The sequence below is a fragment of the Parasteatoda tepidariorum genome, chromosome 2 (assembly GCF_982258835.1).
Source record: "Parasteatoda tepidariorum strain Cologne lab strain chromosome 2, Ptep-v5.0, whole genome shotgun sequence".
Classification (NCBI taxonomy): Eukaryota; Metazoa; Arthropoda; class Arachnida; order Araneae; family Theridiidae; genus Parasteatoda; species Parasteatoda tepidariorum.
This window is the reverse complement of record NC_141756.1, coordinates 112,145,426-112,164,502: the sequence shown is the minus strand read 5'-3', so window position 1 is coordinate 112,164,502 and position 19,077 is coordinate 112,145,426.

Below are 19,077 nucleotides of genomic sequence, written 5' to 3'. Positions count from 1 at the left end.
TTCATCTTAAGAGTAGGTATAAATTAAAACCAGTAAATGTGTTAAACAAGAAATTTATTAAGGGCAAAATAAACATGAAATGTAAAATGTCCAGGCAAATGCCAGAAAAAAAAAATTTAACAGATTACATTACAATTTCTTCTTCATGTTTAGAGACCATTAGCCATAAATTAAAATTAATAAACACACAAAAATATGAAATAACACATTCTTTCTGTTATCACAGAAGAAGAATACATGAATTGTATTAAATTTGGGAAATACTGGAGAGCAGCAGGTTAATAAATCCAATAAATAAATTACATAAATCAATGAAATGGATTACAGGGTGCAGAATAAAAAACCTGGCAACTATTTTCAATTTTGGGATCAAGGATAAATCAATTAACAAAATATAAGTACCTAGAAAAAACACATTTTGACATGAAACATTCATATTATATCTTAACGATTGACATATCATTACATGGCCCAAAATTAAACTAACATGAAGCTTACCCCGCCAGGTAATGTAACTTGATAATGGGCATTTCGATAGGTACATTAAAAGAAATTAACATTAATATGTGATTAAAAAATTATTTAATTTCTAAATACTGGCAAAGAAGTCATACAATGGCAAGCAAATACTTTGTCATTCAAACAAGTAAAATTATATCTGATATGAGTTGATAATAATATTACTTTGATGAAAGAATGATAATGTGAAGTAAATATTGTTACACACAGATATTTCATTAAAATATATAGAGCATTAACTATATCTTTAATTTCTAAAAATCATAATAATCTCTTCTACAACAACAGAAACTCTAATGTAGTATTCTTTAATGGATAACATTATCACATATTATTGAACAATTATTCGTTTAACATACACTTTATTAGCACGCAACAGAACTATATCTGATTCCTCATCGTAAATTAGAATCTTCATTTCATAAATAATACAGAATTAATTAAAATAAATGTCATTTACTTAAGTAATACAAAAAAACTTGCTTAAAAAAATTATGATCAAATTATTCTAAATAGTGATATCACACTTTAATTTTGTATCAAAACTTATGTGAACACTTTCTTAAAATATTAAACAGACTCATCTGAATTACTGCATTTAATTATAAAGCAGATAAGTACAAAAATTTCAAAATAGAAATTATCATAAACAATCTTCATCCTCAAGGATATAATATTTTTTTCTGCTTAGAAAATAAAAACAATCAAACATTCAAAGGGCAATAAATTCTACAACAATAATTGAGTTGATTAAATATAGTGACCTCCCTCAATAAAATATAAATTATGTAAACATTCAACACAATTAATTCTTTTCAGATAATCTCATGTAACTTTTTGGTGTATAAACAATATACATGAAGTGTGTTGATATTCACAAAATATTTTTTAATGAAATAGATGAAATGATAAGAGATAGAGTTAACAGTATTCTATATTACAATTAGCAACTATAACAATAAATTTTACCATAACATAAGGAAAATCCAAAACCTTAGATCCTTTACCATAATTAATAAATAAATGATATCACAATATGTTTGTCTGATTCAGTTCATTTATTATTAAGTGAAAGCCATACAAATCCATATAAATGAATGTTCCTTATAATTCAAATTAATGTGTAAAATTATTCTATTTTTAACAATGTGTTTCATAACTTTCAATCTGTTAACTACATGTTCTAATAAAAATCTGCAAGTATTTAGAATTACTTTTTATAATCTCTAATTGTTTAGAAATCACCAACTGATAAACAAATTAAATAGATAAGAAGGAAAGAATACACTTGTGGATCAAATTGGAAGATTTAAAACAAAATTTATTTACATTGATGTTTAAAAAACCATTCAAGAAGAGAATATCCTTACGATTGAAAGCATAAAATAAGTAAAAGTTTAATAGCATAAAAGTCAAACAAACGAAATCATAATTAAAAACTTACATTTAGGGACTTAAACAAGCTGATACTAGGATGCTGCTAAAAAACAATATTAATATAAGCGATTAAACAATAAATTTATAATTAACACGTGCAGTAATAACATGCACGTGTATTAACAACAAGTGAAAAATTCCAACACCTGGGGATTGAGATGCCACCTAGCGGCAGTTTTGCATCCGCTATCCATAAAATTCTGACGAATCACATTGTGGGGGGAATTTTACATTAAGCTGGGTCTCCATAAGATACTCTAGACTCCATGGACACGCCACAGATAGCAAGCAAAGAGTTACAATCACGTGACGGAAAGAGTGCAATACTTGGCGCAGTATCACAAATGTTGGCGCACTAAGTTTTTAAACAGCTTTATTTCGATATTACCGATGCGCAAATAATCGGAGCATTTGAAAGAGAGAAAAAAAATATTTTCGTTAATCACATTTCTTTATTATTAAATGGGTTTTTAAAACATGAGGAGTTTTTTTTCTCTTAACAAATAATTTTTAATTAAAGTAATGCCTTTATTAAAAAAAATTCAGTAGTTCTCGTCTTGACCCTTAACACTATTCCTTAAAATTTATTCATTATATAAAAATAAAAAACGATATTCTGCACCACTTATATTTATTACTATATTCAGAAAAAAATTTTTTTAATGTTTTTATTGCAAAGACCTATTTTTTTAAAAAAAAATTACCAATATATATTGTAATAACTATTATTACATTTAACTATTGTTATTTTTTAAAAAAATAATAATAACTTCGATACAAAAATCAGGATTTTTTTAAATCTACCAGGGCTTAAAATGGGAATTTGAAAATGTTGCCTTTCTTTTTTAATGAAACATAAGTTCGTTTAAAAAATAAATTTAATCTTTACGTTTTAAAAGTTTTATCAGTGTTAGATAAAACAAATTGTAAAATTAAACAGATTGTCTGAAAAAAGTTCGATGCTTAGAAATAACGTTAACGTTGCAACACTTTTATCATTTTTATTTATGCTCACTAAGAGACTGCTCGAGAGGTAATATCAAATTTCGGGAAACATATTTTTGAGTAAATTTAATTACGTTTAGAATTTTAGTTATATATTGAATACATTAAATTATTTATACAATAAAGATTATTTACATTATTAATTTAGAATTTTGACTTCTTTTTTTCCTGGTACTTAAAATAGATATTTTCAAAAATAAACTGCTGTTGCATTTTAACTTAATACTCAACAATTTGTCTAAATAAGAAATAAAATATTTATTCTAATATAAAAGTTTTCAGCTCCGAATAGAGAAAAATATAAGATTAAAAGCATTAAACTAATCAAAGAAAATAACAAAAGAGTTTAATTAGAAATTTTACTTTGTATTTCGTGTACAATCTAATTCCATAAATTACAAGGAAGTTTGAATTGTACACACAAAGAGACTAGTAGAAAAGCTTTCGAAATTTAAACAAAAAATACTTAAATAAAGGAGAAAGCAATTAGAATTTTTACTTTGTACTAAATGTAGATTGAAACTAATGACGAACTTATAATTAAAATATCTTACTTTTATTTGTGATAGAAATTGCAATTTATGCAACTTTTTATGAGGTAAATTTAGCGAACTATTATAGGTCAATGTATATTTAATAATTTTTATACAGAAAACCAGTGACTTAAAAAGAAACAGTTAAAAATATTATATAATATTTATTTTACAAATAAAAGAACCATAATCATTTTATGGACATTAAGAAAATTACAATGCCCATCCATAAAAAATGTAATTTTCTTAAAAATAGTAAGTGCATTTAAAACTATATCTTTTAGCCAGCTGCAAATTAAATATATACAATCTATACAAAGGTAAAAACAGTTGAAATTTTACAAGAAAGGTTCACGATTTTAAATCTTCGCACCACAGCCAGCTGTTAGCCTCGGCCGTCTGAGCAGTTTATTCCATACCAATGCATCACATGCGCTAATTTACTGCACTAATTTACTCCTATACAACTTAGCCACTTCTATGTTATGTTTTCTAAATTTGTTGCACTAAATCAAACTAATTCTACGCTTTAATATACTAGTAAAATAAAGTATTTCCAATATAGCAACTATTTTTAAATAAAAAGAAGATAAACAAGTACTTAATGTTTATATTAAATATACCTTAATTTATTTTCTAAATAGTACATAATTTGTATTCATTTTATGTATAGTAACAGAATTATATAATTTTTTTAAAAATTAACACTAAAACTACTATACACTATTTAATATTTAAATACTAAAAATATTTCATAGAATTTAATTATTCATCAAACATATAAGAATATACAAATAATTTGGTTTTTAAGCATTCCTATATAATTTAAAAAAACACAACTTCTTATGTACCATATTTTTTATTTAAATATATATATTTAAAGGAAAAATTTTAGAACAAGATAAATATTGGGTTTTAGTAATCAAGAGGTAAAGATATACAAAATCTTCAGAATATACAGAAATGATATTGACATTTAAAGAGAACTAAAACAAAACCGAAAGTTTACTCAACTGTTCCTTGGCGCTAAAGTATCTCGCCAAGGAAGCCAACAAAGCTTTGCAGCTATTTCAGCTAAAAATAGAGTATATATTGAAATATACTTAAACATTATAAGTTTAAAGTTTAAGGAACAATAACAACTTATGTTAAATGCAAAAAAAAGTGAGCAAAAACGAGCGTAATTGATTATTAAAGCAAATAAAACATGATTATCTGAGCATGACTGAGTATCGGAAAAATTTTAAAATCAATTTTAAAATAGAAAAAGAGAAAAAAAATGTCGCCCTTTCTTGTAAAAAGTTATCGGACAGTCCCTCGAAAACTTCTCCGTGCAGTAAAATGCTCAGGACTTTTGTACCATTCTTATTTCTGAATTAAAAAGACAGACAGTTAATTGCATCAGACGATCGCAATGCTAAACGAATGGACGGGAATCGAAGCGGTCTCAGTGAACGGCAAGTTTGGGCTACAGTCACGTGACTTTATCTTGTCCGCGGGTCGGGGGTTATTCTACTCTCTCTACCCAGTATTTCAACTCTATGGTATGTAGGTACTTTATTAACATCGTACTAGAGCTGCACGATGTGCTATTTGCAACTATCTGGGAAACATCCCTGAGGATGATACGAAGACATGTCATCTCAATTCTAATCCTCTGCAGAGGAGATGGCTAACCTGCTTTGGTAGACAGACGGCCTGCGCGCGAAGTCGAATACTTTACCGCAGAACAGTCTTACGAGAACCTGATACCGCTCACCCTCAGTCCCTACTCAGACTAATCAAAGTGGTGATCCACCCGCTTACTGACTGCAGCCAGTTTTGCTTGACTTCGGTGTTCTACTGGGAACCGTGTCTTTACTAACAGTCCACTGCGGAACATAGGCGGCATAGAGCAGCACTCTTTACCTATGGCAATGCATGCTTTCGCCAATAGCGTGTGGAGAGTCGCGCCATCCAATATTACAATATAAAGCGTTCTTTCAATTTATATTTCAACGAAGCAAACAACAAATGAACTTGGATAACTCCACTAGCAAGCTATGATACAATTACGAGATTGAAAATAACATTACAGTGATTTTGTACACTTCTTTTTCTTTGTCGGCGTGACAGCAACTTGCAGGCCTTGTCTACAGCAGCAGCTGACAAAAGCCAGCAACTCATATCACTGACAACCTCGCTTCGTTGAGGATATTGTACACTAAAATAGCAAAATAAGGGATAACATTCAAAACATGGAAAACCCTATCCTTTATTTATGTTGTGATATTATTGTTCTTAAATTTGAAAAGGCTCACGACCTGTTAGAATTTATAAATCACAGAAAACTCTTATGAATGGTAAAATTGTTAAGAGTACATTTAAACACAAATCACAAGAATAAAACTTCTTAGAATATTAAGCTTGTTCACACATCACCTCGTAAGCAAAACATCAGAGGAGGAACTTATCGAAAATGATACTATATCTACGACTATATCTACATAGTTTTAATTTGATAGTTCTTTTTCAATCGCACATATTTTTCACCCTTTCATTAAGAAAATTATTATAAGAAATAATCTGTTGAACACTTCAAAAATAATATTTATGATAGACTGAATAAAAAATAGGCCTAGTCCTGAGCAAAATTTATTTCAATTAACAACTAAAATAATTTAATATCGTATTTATGAAGTTAATTATTAATTTTCAGTTTAGATTTTAATTTCTGATGGATACTTTCATAGTTAATAATACATATTTTAATTCAGAACAGTTTTAAATTTCTTATACGTTATATTTCACATAATTATTTTATTTCATTTAAATTTAAATGTTTTAATTACATTATAAAGCGTTTTTACAGCATTGAGAAAGTTACCACAAATTTTTAGTGAAGACATTATATTCCTAAAGGAACATAGTTTTAAAATCTATTTTATATTTTACAACCGTCGTTGAACAGCTGACCCAATATTTTTTGTGTTTACGACTACTAATATTCAACTCTGTATCCTTGTAATTTTGAACCAATCCAGAAGACTAGGATACTCCTGGAAAAGTACCCCAGTCACCATTTACTAGACGGGGAGACCTTTGCCAGCGGGTGTCGAACCCACGAACTCTAGGATATGGGCCCAGTGCCCTACAATCCAGTCTATTCCAGCCTATTCTATTTGTAAAATCTATTTAATTTAATTTTTAGAATAGCGAATAATAGCTAATAAACTAATAACTTTTTGATAATTTTTATTTATTTATTTACATTATTTTATGTTATCTTTTTAACTTCTTTTTCAATATTTTTAAGTGAATAAAGTGTTTAGTGTGTTATATGAAAAGAATTATTTTTCTCTTTAAATAGCGAAAAAGGGACAAAACTCGTATCAGGAGGCACGCACACATCACCTCCCGTTACTTCCTATAATATTAACCTATAAATTTCAAACTCGGCCCGAAATTAGAGTTTAATGTAACAAACAATTGTAAAAAAGGGATTTTTTATACACCGATTAGTGGGTCCTCAATCGGCCAAAATAAGTTTTGTTGACTAACCGGGAGAAGGTGCTTTAAGCTAAATATTCGCGGGCCTGATACGTGAAGCGTGGCGCAGATGGTAGCGCTGTGGGCAAGGTTGATATGTAGTCCCGGAAGGCCTGGGTTCGAAACCCTGCATGGACCGACTTTAAATTGCTTTTATTTATTTTATATTATATTTTTTAATATACTTTTCGACAATTTGACGTGAATAAAGTGTTCTGTATATAGAAATAACTATCTTTCCATTCTGAAATAGCGAATAATAACTAATAAACGGTTAAATTTTCGATAATTTTTATTTATTTATTTATTTTATATTATGTTATTTTTCTAACTTCTTTTTCAATATTTATAAGTGAATAAAGTGTTCTATATATGAAAAGAATTATTTTTCTTTGTTAAACAGCGAATAATGGCTGAAAAAGGGACAAAAGTCGTATCAGGAGGCACGCACACATCACACCCCGTTACTTCCTATAATATTAACTTATAAATTTCAAACTCGGCCCGAATTTAGAGTTTAATGTATACAACAATTGTACCAAAGGGATTTTTAATACACCGATTAGTGGTTCCTCAATCGGCCAAAATAAGTTTTGTTGACTAACCGGGAGAAGGTGCTTTAAGCTAAATATTGGCGGGCCTGATACGTGAAGCGTGGCGCAGTTGGTAGCGCTGTGGGCAAGGTTGATATGTAGTCGAGGAAGGCCTGGGTTCGAAACCCTACATGGAACGTCTTTAAATTTTTTTTATTTATTTTATATTATATTTTTTAATATTCTTTTCGCCAATTTAACGTGAATAAAGTGCTCTGTATATAGAAATAACTGTGTTTCCATTCTGAAATAGCGAAAATAGCTAATAAACGGTTAAATTTTCGATAATTTTCATTTATTTATTTATTTTATTTTATATTATTTTTCTAACTTCTTTTTCAATATTTTTAAGAGAATAAAGTGTTCTATATATGAAAAGAATTATTTTTCTTTGTTAAACAGCGAATAATGGCTGAAAAAGGGACAAAAGTCGTATCAGGAGGCACGCACACTTCATGCCCCGTTACTTCCAATAATATTAACCTATAAATTTCAAACTCGGCCATAAATTAGAGTTTAATGTAACAAACAATTGTACCAAAGGGATTTTTTATACAACGATTAGTGGGCTCTCATCGGCAAAAATAAGTTTTGTTGACTAACCGGGAGAAGGTGCTTTAAGCTAAATATTCGCGGGCCTGATATGTGAAGCGTGGCGCAGTTGGTAGCTCTGTGGGCAAGGTTGATATGTAGTCCCGGAAAGCCTGGGTTCGAAACCCTGCATGGACCGACTTTAAATTTTTTTTATTTATTTTATATTATATTTTTTAATATTCTTTTCGACAATTTAACGTGAATAAAGTGTTCTGTATATAGAAATAACTATCTTTCCATTCTGGAATAGCGAATAATAGCTAATAAACGGTTAAATTTTCGATAATTTTTATTTATTTATTTATTTTATTTTATATTATTGTTCTAACTTCTTTTTCAATATTTTTAAGTGAATAAAGTGTTCTATACATGAAAAAAATTATTTTTCTTTTTAAACAGCGAATAATGGCTGAAAAAGGGAAAAAACTCGTATCAGGAGGCACTGACACATCACACCCCGTTACTTCCTATAATATTAACCTATAAATTACAATTTCAGCCCGAAATTAGAGTTTAATGTATACAGCAATTGTACCGAAGGGATTTTTTATACACCGATTAGTGGGTCCTCAATCGGCCAAAATAAGTTTTGTTGACTAACCGGGAGAAGGTGCTTTAAGCTAAATATTCGCGGGCCTCATACGTGAAGCGTGGCGCAGTTGGTAGCGCTGTGGGCAAGGTTGATATGTAGTCCCGGAAGGCCAGGGTTCGAAACCCTGCATGGACCGACTTTAAATTGCTTTTATTTATTTTACATTATATTTTTTAATATACTTTTCGACAATTTGACGTGAATAAAGTGTTCTGTATATAGAAATAACTATCTTTCCATTCTGAAATAGCGAATAATAACTAATAAACGGTTAAAATTTCGATACTTTTTATTTATTTATTTATTTTATTTTATGTTATTTTTCTAACTTCTTTTTCAATATTTATAAGTGAATAAAGTGTTCTATATATGAAAAGAATTATTTTTCTTTGTTAAACAGCGAATAATGGCTGAAAAAGGGACAAAAGTCGTATCAGGACGCACGCACACATCACACCCCGTTACTTCCTATAATATTAACTTATAAATTTCAAAATCGGCCCGAATTTAGAGTTTAATGTATACAACAATTGTACCAAAGGGATTTTTTATACACCGATTAGTGGTTCCTCAATCGGCCAAAATAAATTTTGTTGACTAACCGGGAGAAGGTGCTTTAAGCTAAATATTGGCGGGCCTGATACTTGAAGCGTGGCGCAGATGGTAGCGCTGTGGGCAAGTTTGATATGTAGTCCCGGAAGGCCTGGGTTCGAAACCCTACATGGAACGTCTTTAAATTTTTTTTATTTATTTTATATTATATTTTTTAATATTCTTTTCGACAATTTAACGTGAATAAAGTGTTCTGTATATAGAAATAACTGTGTTTCCATTCTGAAATAGCGAATAATAGCTAACAAACGGTTAAATTTTCGATAATTTTTATTTATTTATTTATTTTATATTATTTTTCTAACTTCTTTTTCAATATTTTTAAGAGAATATAGTGTTCTATATATGAAAAGAATTATTTTTCTTTGTTAAACAGCGAATAATGGCTGAAAAAGGGACAAAACTCGTATCAGGAGGCACTGACACATCACACCCCGTTACTTCCTATAATATTAACCCATAAATTACAATTTCAGCCCGAAATTAGAGTTTAATGTATACAACAATTGTACCGAAGGGATTTTTTATACACCGATTAGTGGGTCCTTAATCGGCCAAAATAAGTTTTGTTGACTAACCGGGAGAAGGTGCTTTAAGCTAAATATTCGCGGGCCTGATACGTGAAGCGTGGCGCAGTTGGTAGCGCTGTGGGCAAGGTTGATATGTAGTCCCGGAAGGCCTGGGTTCGAAACCCTGCATGGACCGACTTTAAATTGCTTTTATTTATTTTATATTATATTTTTTAATATACTTTTCGACAATTTGACGTGAATAAAGTGTTCTGTATATAGAAATAACTATCTTTCCATTCTGAAATAGCGAATAATAACTAATAAACGGTTAAATTTTCGATAATTTTTATTTATTTATTTATTTTATATTATGTTATTTTTCTAACTTCTTTTTCAATATTTATAAGTGAATAAAGTGTTCTATATATGAAAAGAATTATTTTTCTTTGTTAAACAGCGAATAATGGCTGAAAAAGGGACAAAAGTCGTATCAGGAGGCACGCACACATCACACCCCGTTACTTCCTATAATATTAACTTATAAATTTCAAACTCGGCCCGAATTTAGAGTTTAATGTATACAACAATTGTACCAAAGGGATTTTTTATACACCGATTAGTGGTTCCTCAATCGGCCAAAATAAATTTTGTTGACTAACCGGGAGAAGGTGCTTTAAGCTAAATATTGGCGGGCCTGATACTTGAAGCGTGGCGCAGATGGTTGCGCTGTGGGCAAGTTTGATATGTAGTCCCGGAAGGCCTGGGTTCGAAACCCTACATGGAACGTCTTTAAATTTTTTTTATTTATTTTATATTATATTTTTTAATATACTTTTCGACAATTTGACGTGAATAAAGTGTTCTGTATATAGAAATAACTATCTTTCCATTCTGAAATAGCGAATAATAACTAATAAACGGTTAAATTTTCGATAATTTTTATTTATTTATTTATTTTATATTATGTTATTTTTCTAACTTCTTTTTCAATATTTATAAGTGAATAAAGTGTTCTATATATGAAAAGAATTATTTTTCTTTGTTAAACAGCGAATAATGGCTGAAAAAGGGACAAAAGTCGTATCAGGAGGCACGCACACATCACACCCCGTTACTTCCTATAATATTAACTTATAAATTTCAAACTCGGCCCGAATTTAGAGTTTAATGTATACAACAATTGTACCAAAGGGATTTTTTATACACCAATTAGTGGTTCCTCAATCGGCCAAAATAAGTTTTGTTGACTAACTGGGAGAAGGTGCTTTAAGCTAAATATTGGCGGGCCTGATACGTTAAGCGTGGCGCAGTTGGTAGCGCTGTGGGCAAGGTTGATATGTAGTCCCGGAAGGCCTGGGTTCGAAACCCTACATGGAACGTCTTTAAATTGCTTTTATTTATTTTATATTATATTTTTTAATATTCTTTTCGCCAATTTAACGTGAATAAAGTGCTCTGTATATAGAAATAACTGTGTTTCCATTCTGAAATAGCGAATAATAGCTAATAAACGGTTAAATTTTCCATAATTTTCATTTATTTATTTATTTTATTTTATATTATTTTTCTAACTTCTTTTTCAATATTTTTAAGAGAATAAAGTGTTCTATATATGAAAAGAATTATTTTTCTTTGTTAAACAGCGAATAATGGCTGAAAAAGGGACAAAAGTCGTATCAGGAGGCACGCACACTTCATGCCCCGTTACTTCCAATAATATTAACCTATAAATTTCAAACTCGGCCCTAAATTAGAGTTTAATGTATACAACAATTGTACCAAAGGGATTTTTTATACACCGATTAGTGGGCTCTCAATCGGCAAAAATAAGTTTTGTTGACTAACCGGGAGAAGGTGCTTTAAGCTAAATATTCGCGGGCCTGATATGTGAAGCGTGGCGCAGTTGGTAGCTCAGTGGGCAAGGTTGATATGTAGTCCCGGAAAGCCTGGGTTCGAAACCCTGCATGGACCGACTTTAAATTTTTTTTATTTATTTTATATTATATTTATTAATATTCTTTTCGACAATTTAACGTGAATAAAGTGTTCTGTATATAGAAATAACTATCTTTCCATTCTGAAATAGCGAATAATAGCTAATAAACGGTTAAATTTTCGATAATTTTTATTTATTTATTTATTTTATTTTATATTATTTTTCTAACTTCTTTTTCAATATTTTTAAGTGAATAAAGTGTTCTATATACGAAAAGAATTATTTTTCTTTTTAAACAGCGAATAATGGCTGAAAAAGGGAAAAAACTCGTATCAGGAGGCACTGACACATCACACCCCGTTACTTCCTATAATATTAACCTATAAATTACAATTTCAGCCCGAAATTAGAGTTTAATGTATACAACAATTGTACCGAAGGGATTTTTTATACACCGATTAGTGGGTCCTTAATCGGCCAAAATAAGTTTTGTTGACTAACCGGGAGAAGGTGCTTTAAGCTAAATATTCGCGGGCCTGATACGTGAAGCGTGGCGCAGTTGGTAGCGCTGCGGGCAAGGTTGATGTGTAGTCCCGGAAGGCCTGGGTTCGAAACCCTGCATGGACCGACTTTAAATCGCTTTTATTTATTTTATATTATATTTTTTAATATACTTTTCGACAATTTGACGTGAATGAAGTGTTCTGTATATAGAAATAACTATCTTTCCATTCTGAAATAGCGAATAATTACTAATAAACGGTTAAATTTTCGATAATTTTTATTTATTTATTTATTTTATTTTATGTTATTTTTCTAACTTCTTTTTCAATATTTATAAGTGAATAAAGTGTTCTATATATGAAAAGAATTATTTTTCTTTGTTAAACAGCGAATAATGGCTGAAAAAGGGACAAAAGTAGTATCAGGAGGCACGCACACTTCATGCCCCGTTACTTCCAATAATATTAACCTATAAATTTCAAACTCGGCCCTAAATTAGAGTTTAATGTAACAAACAATTGTACCAAAGGGATTTTTTATACACCGATCAGTGGGCTCTCAATCGGCCAAAATAAGTTTTGTTGACTAACCGGGAGAAGGTGCTTTAAGCTAAATATTCGCGGGCCTGATATGTGAAGCGTGGCGCAGTTGGTAGCTCTGTGGGCAAGGTTGATATGTAGTCCCGGAAGGCCGGGGTTCGAAACCCTGCATGGACCGACTTTAAATTTTTTTTATTTATTTTATATTATATTTTTTAATATTCTTTTCGACAATTTAACGTGAATAAAGTGTTCTGTATATAGAAATAACTATCTTTCCATTCTGAAATAGCGAATAATAGCTAATAAACGGTTAAATTTTCGATAATTTTTATTTATTTATTTATTTTATTTTATATTATTTTTCTAACTTCTTTTTCAATATTTTTAAGTGAATAAAGTGTGTTATATACGAAAAGAATTATTTTTCTTTTTAAACAACGAATAATGGCTGAAAAAGGGAAAAAACTCGTATCAGGAGGCACTGACACATCACACCCCGTTACTTCCTATAATATTAACCTATAAATTACAATTTCAGCCCGAAATTAGAGTTTAATGTATACAACAATTGTACCGAAGGGATTTTTTATACACCGATTAGTGGGTCCTTAATCGGCCAAAATAAGTTTTGTTGACTAACCGGGAGAAGGTGCTTTAAGCTAAATATTCGCGGGCCTGATACGTGAAGCGTGGCGCAGTTGGTAGCGCTGCGGGCAAGGTTGATGTGTAGTCCCAGAAGGCCTGGGTTCGAAACCCTGCATGGACCGACTTTAAATCGCTTTTATTTATTTTATATTATATTTTTTAATATACTTTTCGACAATTTGACGTGAATAAAGTGTTCTGTATATAGAAATAACTATCTTTCCATTCTGAAATAGCGAATAATTACTAATAAACGGTTAAATTTTCGATAATTTTTATTTATTTATTTATTTTATTTTATGTTATTTTTCTAACTTCTTTTTCAATATTTATAAGTGAATAAAGTGTTCTATATATGAAAAGAATTATTTTTCTTTGTTAAACAGCGAATAATGGCTGAAAAAGGGACAAAAGTAGTATCAGGAGGCACGCACACTTCATGCCCCGTTACTTCCAATAATATTAACCTATAAATTTCAAACTCGGCCCGAAATTAGAGTTTAATGTATACAACAATTGTAAAAAAGGGATTTTTTATACACCGATTAGTGGGTCCTCAATCGGCCAAAATAAGTTTTGTTGACTAACCGGGAGAAGGTGCTTTAAGCTAAATATTGGCGGGCCTGATACGTGAAGCGTGGCGCAGTTGGTAGCTCTGTGGGCAAGGTTGATATGTAGTCCCGGAAGGCCTGGGTTCGAAACCCTGCATGGACCGACTTTAAATTTTTTTTATTTATTTTATATTATATTTTTTAATATACTTTTCGACAATTTGACGTGAATAAAGTGTTCTGTATATAGAAATAACTGTGTTTCCATTCTGAAATAGCGAATAATAGCTAATAAACGGTTAAATTTTCGATAATTTTTATTTATTTATTTATTTAATTTTATGTTATTTTTCAAACTTCTTTTTCAATATTATTAAGTGAATAAAGTGTTCTATATATGAAAAGAATTATTTTTCTTTGTTAAACAGCGAATAATGGCTGAAAAGGGACAAAACTCGTATCAGGAGGCACGCACACATCAGACCCCGTTACTTCCTATAATATTAACTTATAAATTTCAAACTCGGCCCGAATTTAGAGTTTAATGAATACAACAATTGTAAAAAAGGGATTTTTTATACACCGATTAGTGGGTCCTCAATTGGCCAAAATAAGTTTTGTTGACTAACCGGGAGAAGTTGATTTAAGCTAAATATTGGCGGGCCTGATACGTGAAGCGTGGCGCAGTTGGTAGCGCTGTGGGCAAGGTTGATATGTAGTCCCGAAAGGCCTGGGTTCGAAACCCTGCATGGACCGACTTTAAATTTTTTTTATTTATTTTATATTATATTTTTTAATATGCTTTTCGACAATTTAACGTGAATAAAGTGTTCTGTATAAAGAAATAACTGTGTTTCCATTCTGAAATAGCGAATAACAGCTAATAAACGGTTAAATTTTCGATAATTTTCATTTATTTATTTATTTTATTTTATATTATTTCTCTAACTTCTTTTTCAATATTTTTAAGTGAATAAAGTGTTCTATATAAGAAAAGAATTATTTTTCTTTGTTAAACAGCGAATAATGGCTGAAAAAGGGACAAAAGTCGTATCAGGAGGCAAGCACACATCACACCCCGTTACTTCCTATAATATTAACCTATAAATTTTAAACTCGGCCCGAATTTAGAGTTTAATGAATACAACAATTGTAAAAAAGGGATTTTTTATACACCGATTAGTGGGTCCTCAATCGGCCAAAATAAGTTTTGTTGACTAACCGGGAGAAGATGCTTTAAGCTAAATATTGGCGGGCCTGATACGTGAAGCGTGGCGCAGTTGGTAGCGCTGTGGGCAAGGTTGATATGTAGTCCCGAAAGGCCTGGGTTCGAAACCCTGCATGGACCGACTTTAAATTTTTTTTATTTATTTTATATTATATTTTTTAATATGCTTTTCGACAATTTAACGTGAATAAAGTGTTCTGTATAAAGAAATAACTGTGTTTCCATTCTGAAATAGCGAATAATAGTTAATAAACGGTTAAATTTTCGATAATTTTTATTTACTTATTAATTTTATTTTATATTATTTTTCTAACTTCTTTTTCAATATTTTTAAGTGAATAAAGTGTTCTATATAAGAAAAGAATTATTTTTCTTTGTTAAACAGCGAATAATGGCTGAAAAAGGGACAAAACTCGTATGAGGAGGCACGCACACATCACACCCCGTTACTTCCAATAATATTAACCTATAAATGTCAATCTCGGCCCTAAATAAGAGTTTAATGTAACAAACAATTGTACCAAAGGGATTTTTTATACACCGATTAGTGGGTCCTCAATCAGCCAAAATATGTTTTGTTGACTAACCGGGAAAAGGAGCTTTAAGCTAAATATTCTCGGGCCTGATATGTGAAGCGTGGCGCAGTTGGTAACGCTGTGGGCAAGGTTGATATGTAGTCCCGGAAGGCCTGGGTTCGAAACCCTGCATGGACCGACTTTAATTTTTTATTTATTTATTTTATATTGTATTTTTTAATATTCTTTTCGACAATTTAACTTGAATAAAGTGTTCTGTATAGAGGAATAACTATCTTTATATTCTGAAATAGCGAATAATAGCTAATAAACGGTTAAATTATCGATAATTTTTATTTATTTATTTATTTTATTTTATATTATTTCTCTAACTTCTTTTTCAATATTTTTAAGTGAATAAAGTGTTCTATATAAGAAAAGAATTATTTTTCTTTGTTAAACAGCGAATAATGGCTGAAAAAGGGACAAAAGTCGTATCAGGAGGCAAGCACACATCACACCCCGTTACTTCCTATAATATTAACCTATAAATTTTAAACTCGGCCCGAAATTGGAGTTTAATGTAACAAACAATTGTACCAAAGGGATTTTTTATACGCCGATTAGTGGGTCCTCAATCGTCCAAAATAAGTTTTGTTGACTAACCGGGAGAAGGTGCTTTAAGCTAAATATTCGCGGGCCTGATATGTGAAGCGTGGCGCAGTTGTTAATGCTGTGGGCAAGGTTGATATGTTGTCCCGGAAGGCCTGGGTTCGAATCCCTACATGGACCGACTTTAAATATTTATTTATTTATTTTATATTACATTTTTTAATATTCTTTTCGACAATTTAACGTGATTAAAGTGTTCTGTATATAGAAATAACTATCTTTCCATTCTGAAATAGCGAATAATAGCTAATAAACGGTTAAATTCTCGATAATTTTTAATCATTTATTTATTTTATTTTATATTATTTTTCTAACTTCTTTTTCAATATTTTTAAGAGAATAAAGTGTTCTATATATGAAAAGAATTATTTTTCTTTGTTAAACAGCGAATAATGGCTGAAAAAGGGACAAAAGTCGTATCAGGAGGCACGCACACTTCATGCCCCGTTACTTCCAACAATATTAATCTATAAATTTCAAACTCGGCCCTAAATTAGAGTTTAATGTAACAAACAATTGTAAAAAAGGGATTTTTTATACACCGATTAGTGGGCTCTCAATCGGCCAAAATAAGTTTTGTTGACTAACCGGGAGAAGGTGCTTCAAGCTAAATATTCGCGGGCCTGATATGTGAAGCGTGGCGCAGTTGGGAGCTCTGTGGGCAAGGTTGATATGTAGTCCCGGAAGGCCTGGGTTTTAAACCCTGCATGGACCGACTTTAAATTTTTTTTATTTATTTTATATTATATTTTTTAATATTCTTTTCGACAATTTAACGTGAATAAAGTGTTCTGTATATAGAAATAACTATCTTTCCATTCTGAAATAGCGAATAATAGCTAATAAACGGTTAAATTTTCGATAATTTTTATTTATTTATTTATTTTATTTTATGTTATTTTTCTAACTTCTTTTTCAATATTTATAAGTGAATAAAGTGTTCTATATATGAAAAGAATTATTTTTCTTTGTTAAACAGCGAATAATGGCTGAAAAAGGGACAAAAGTCGTATCAGGAGGCACGCACACTTCATGCCCCGATACTTCCAATAATATTAACCTATAAATTTCAAACTCGGCCCTAAATTAGAGTTTAATGTAACAAACAATTGTACCAAAGGGATTTTTTATACACCGATTAGTGGGCTCTCAATCGGCCAAAATAAGTTTTGTTGACTAACCGGGAGAAGGTGCTTTAAGCTAAATATTCGCGGGCCTGATATGTGAAGCGTGGCGCAGTTGGTAGCTCTGTGGCCAAGGTTGATATGTAGTCCCGAAAGGCCTGGGTTCGAAACCCTGCATGGACCGACTTTAAATTTTTTTTATTTATTTTATATTATATTTTTTAATATGCTTTTCGACAATTTAACGTGAATAAAGTGTTCTGTATAAAGAAATAACTGTGTTTCCATTCTGAAATAGCGAATAATAGTTAATAAACGGTTAAATTTTCGATAATTTTTATTTACTTATTTATTTTATTTTATGTTATTTTTCTAACTTCTTTTTCAATATTTTTAAGTGAATAAAGTGTTCTATATAAGAAAAGAATTATTTTTCTTTGTTAAACAGCGAATAATGGCTGAAAAAGGGACAAAACTCGTATGAGGAGGCACGCACACATCACACCCCGTTACTTCCTATAATATTAACCTATAAATGTCAATCTCGGCCCGAAATTAGAGTTTAATGTATACAACAATTGTACCAAAGGGATTTTTTATACACCGATTAGTGGGTCCTCAATCAGCCAAAATATGTTTTGTTGACTAACCGGGAAAAGGAGCTTTAAGCTAAATATTCGCGGGCCTGATATGTGAAGCGTGGCGCAGTTGGTAGCTCTGTGGGCAAGGTTGATATGTAGTCCCGGAAAGCCTGGGTTCGAAACCCTGCATGGACCGACTTTAAATTTTTTTTATTTATTTTATATTATATTTTTTAATATTCTTTTCGACAATTTAACGTGAATAAAGTGTTCTGTATATAGAAATAACTATCTTTCCATTCTGAAATAGCGAATAATAGCTAATAAACGGTTAAATTTTCGATAATTTTTATTTATTTATTTATTTTATTTTATATTATTTTTCTAACTTCTTTTTCAATATTTTTAAGTGAATAAAGTGTTCTATATATGAAAAGAATTATTTTTCTTTGTTAAACAGCGATTAATGGCTGAAAAAGGGACAAAAGTCGTATCAGGAGGCACGCACACATCACACCCCGTTACTTCCTAAAATATAAACTTATAAATTTCAAACTCGGCTCGAAATTAGAGTTTAATGTAACAAACAATTGTACCAAAGGGATTTTTTATACACCGATTAGTGGGCTCTCAATCGGCCAAAATAAGTTTTGTTGACTAACCGGGAGAAGTTGCTTTAAGCTAAATATTCGCGGGCCTGATACGTGAAGCGTGGCGCAGTTGGGAGCACTGTGGGCAAGGTTGATATGTAGTCCCGGAAGGCCTGGGTTCGAAACCCTGCATGGACTGACTTTAAATTGCTTTTATTTATTTTACATTATATTTTTTAATATACTTTTCCACAATTTGACGTG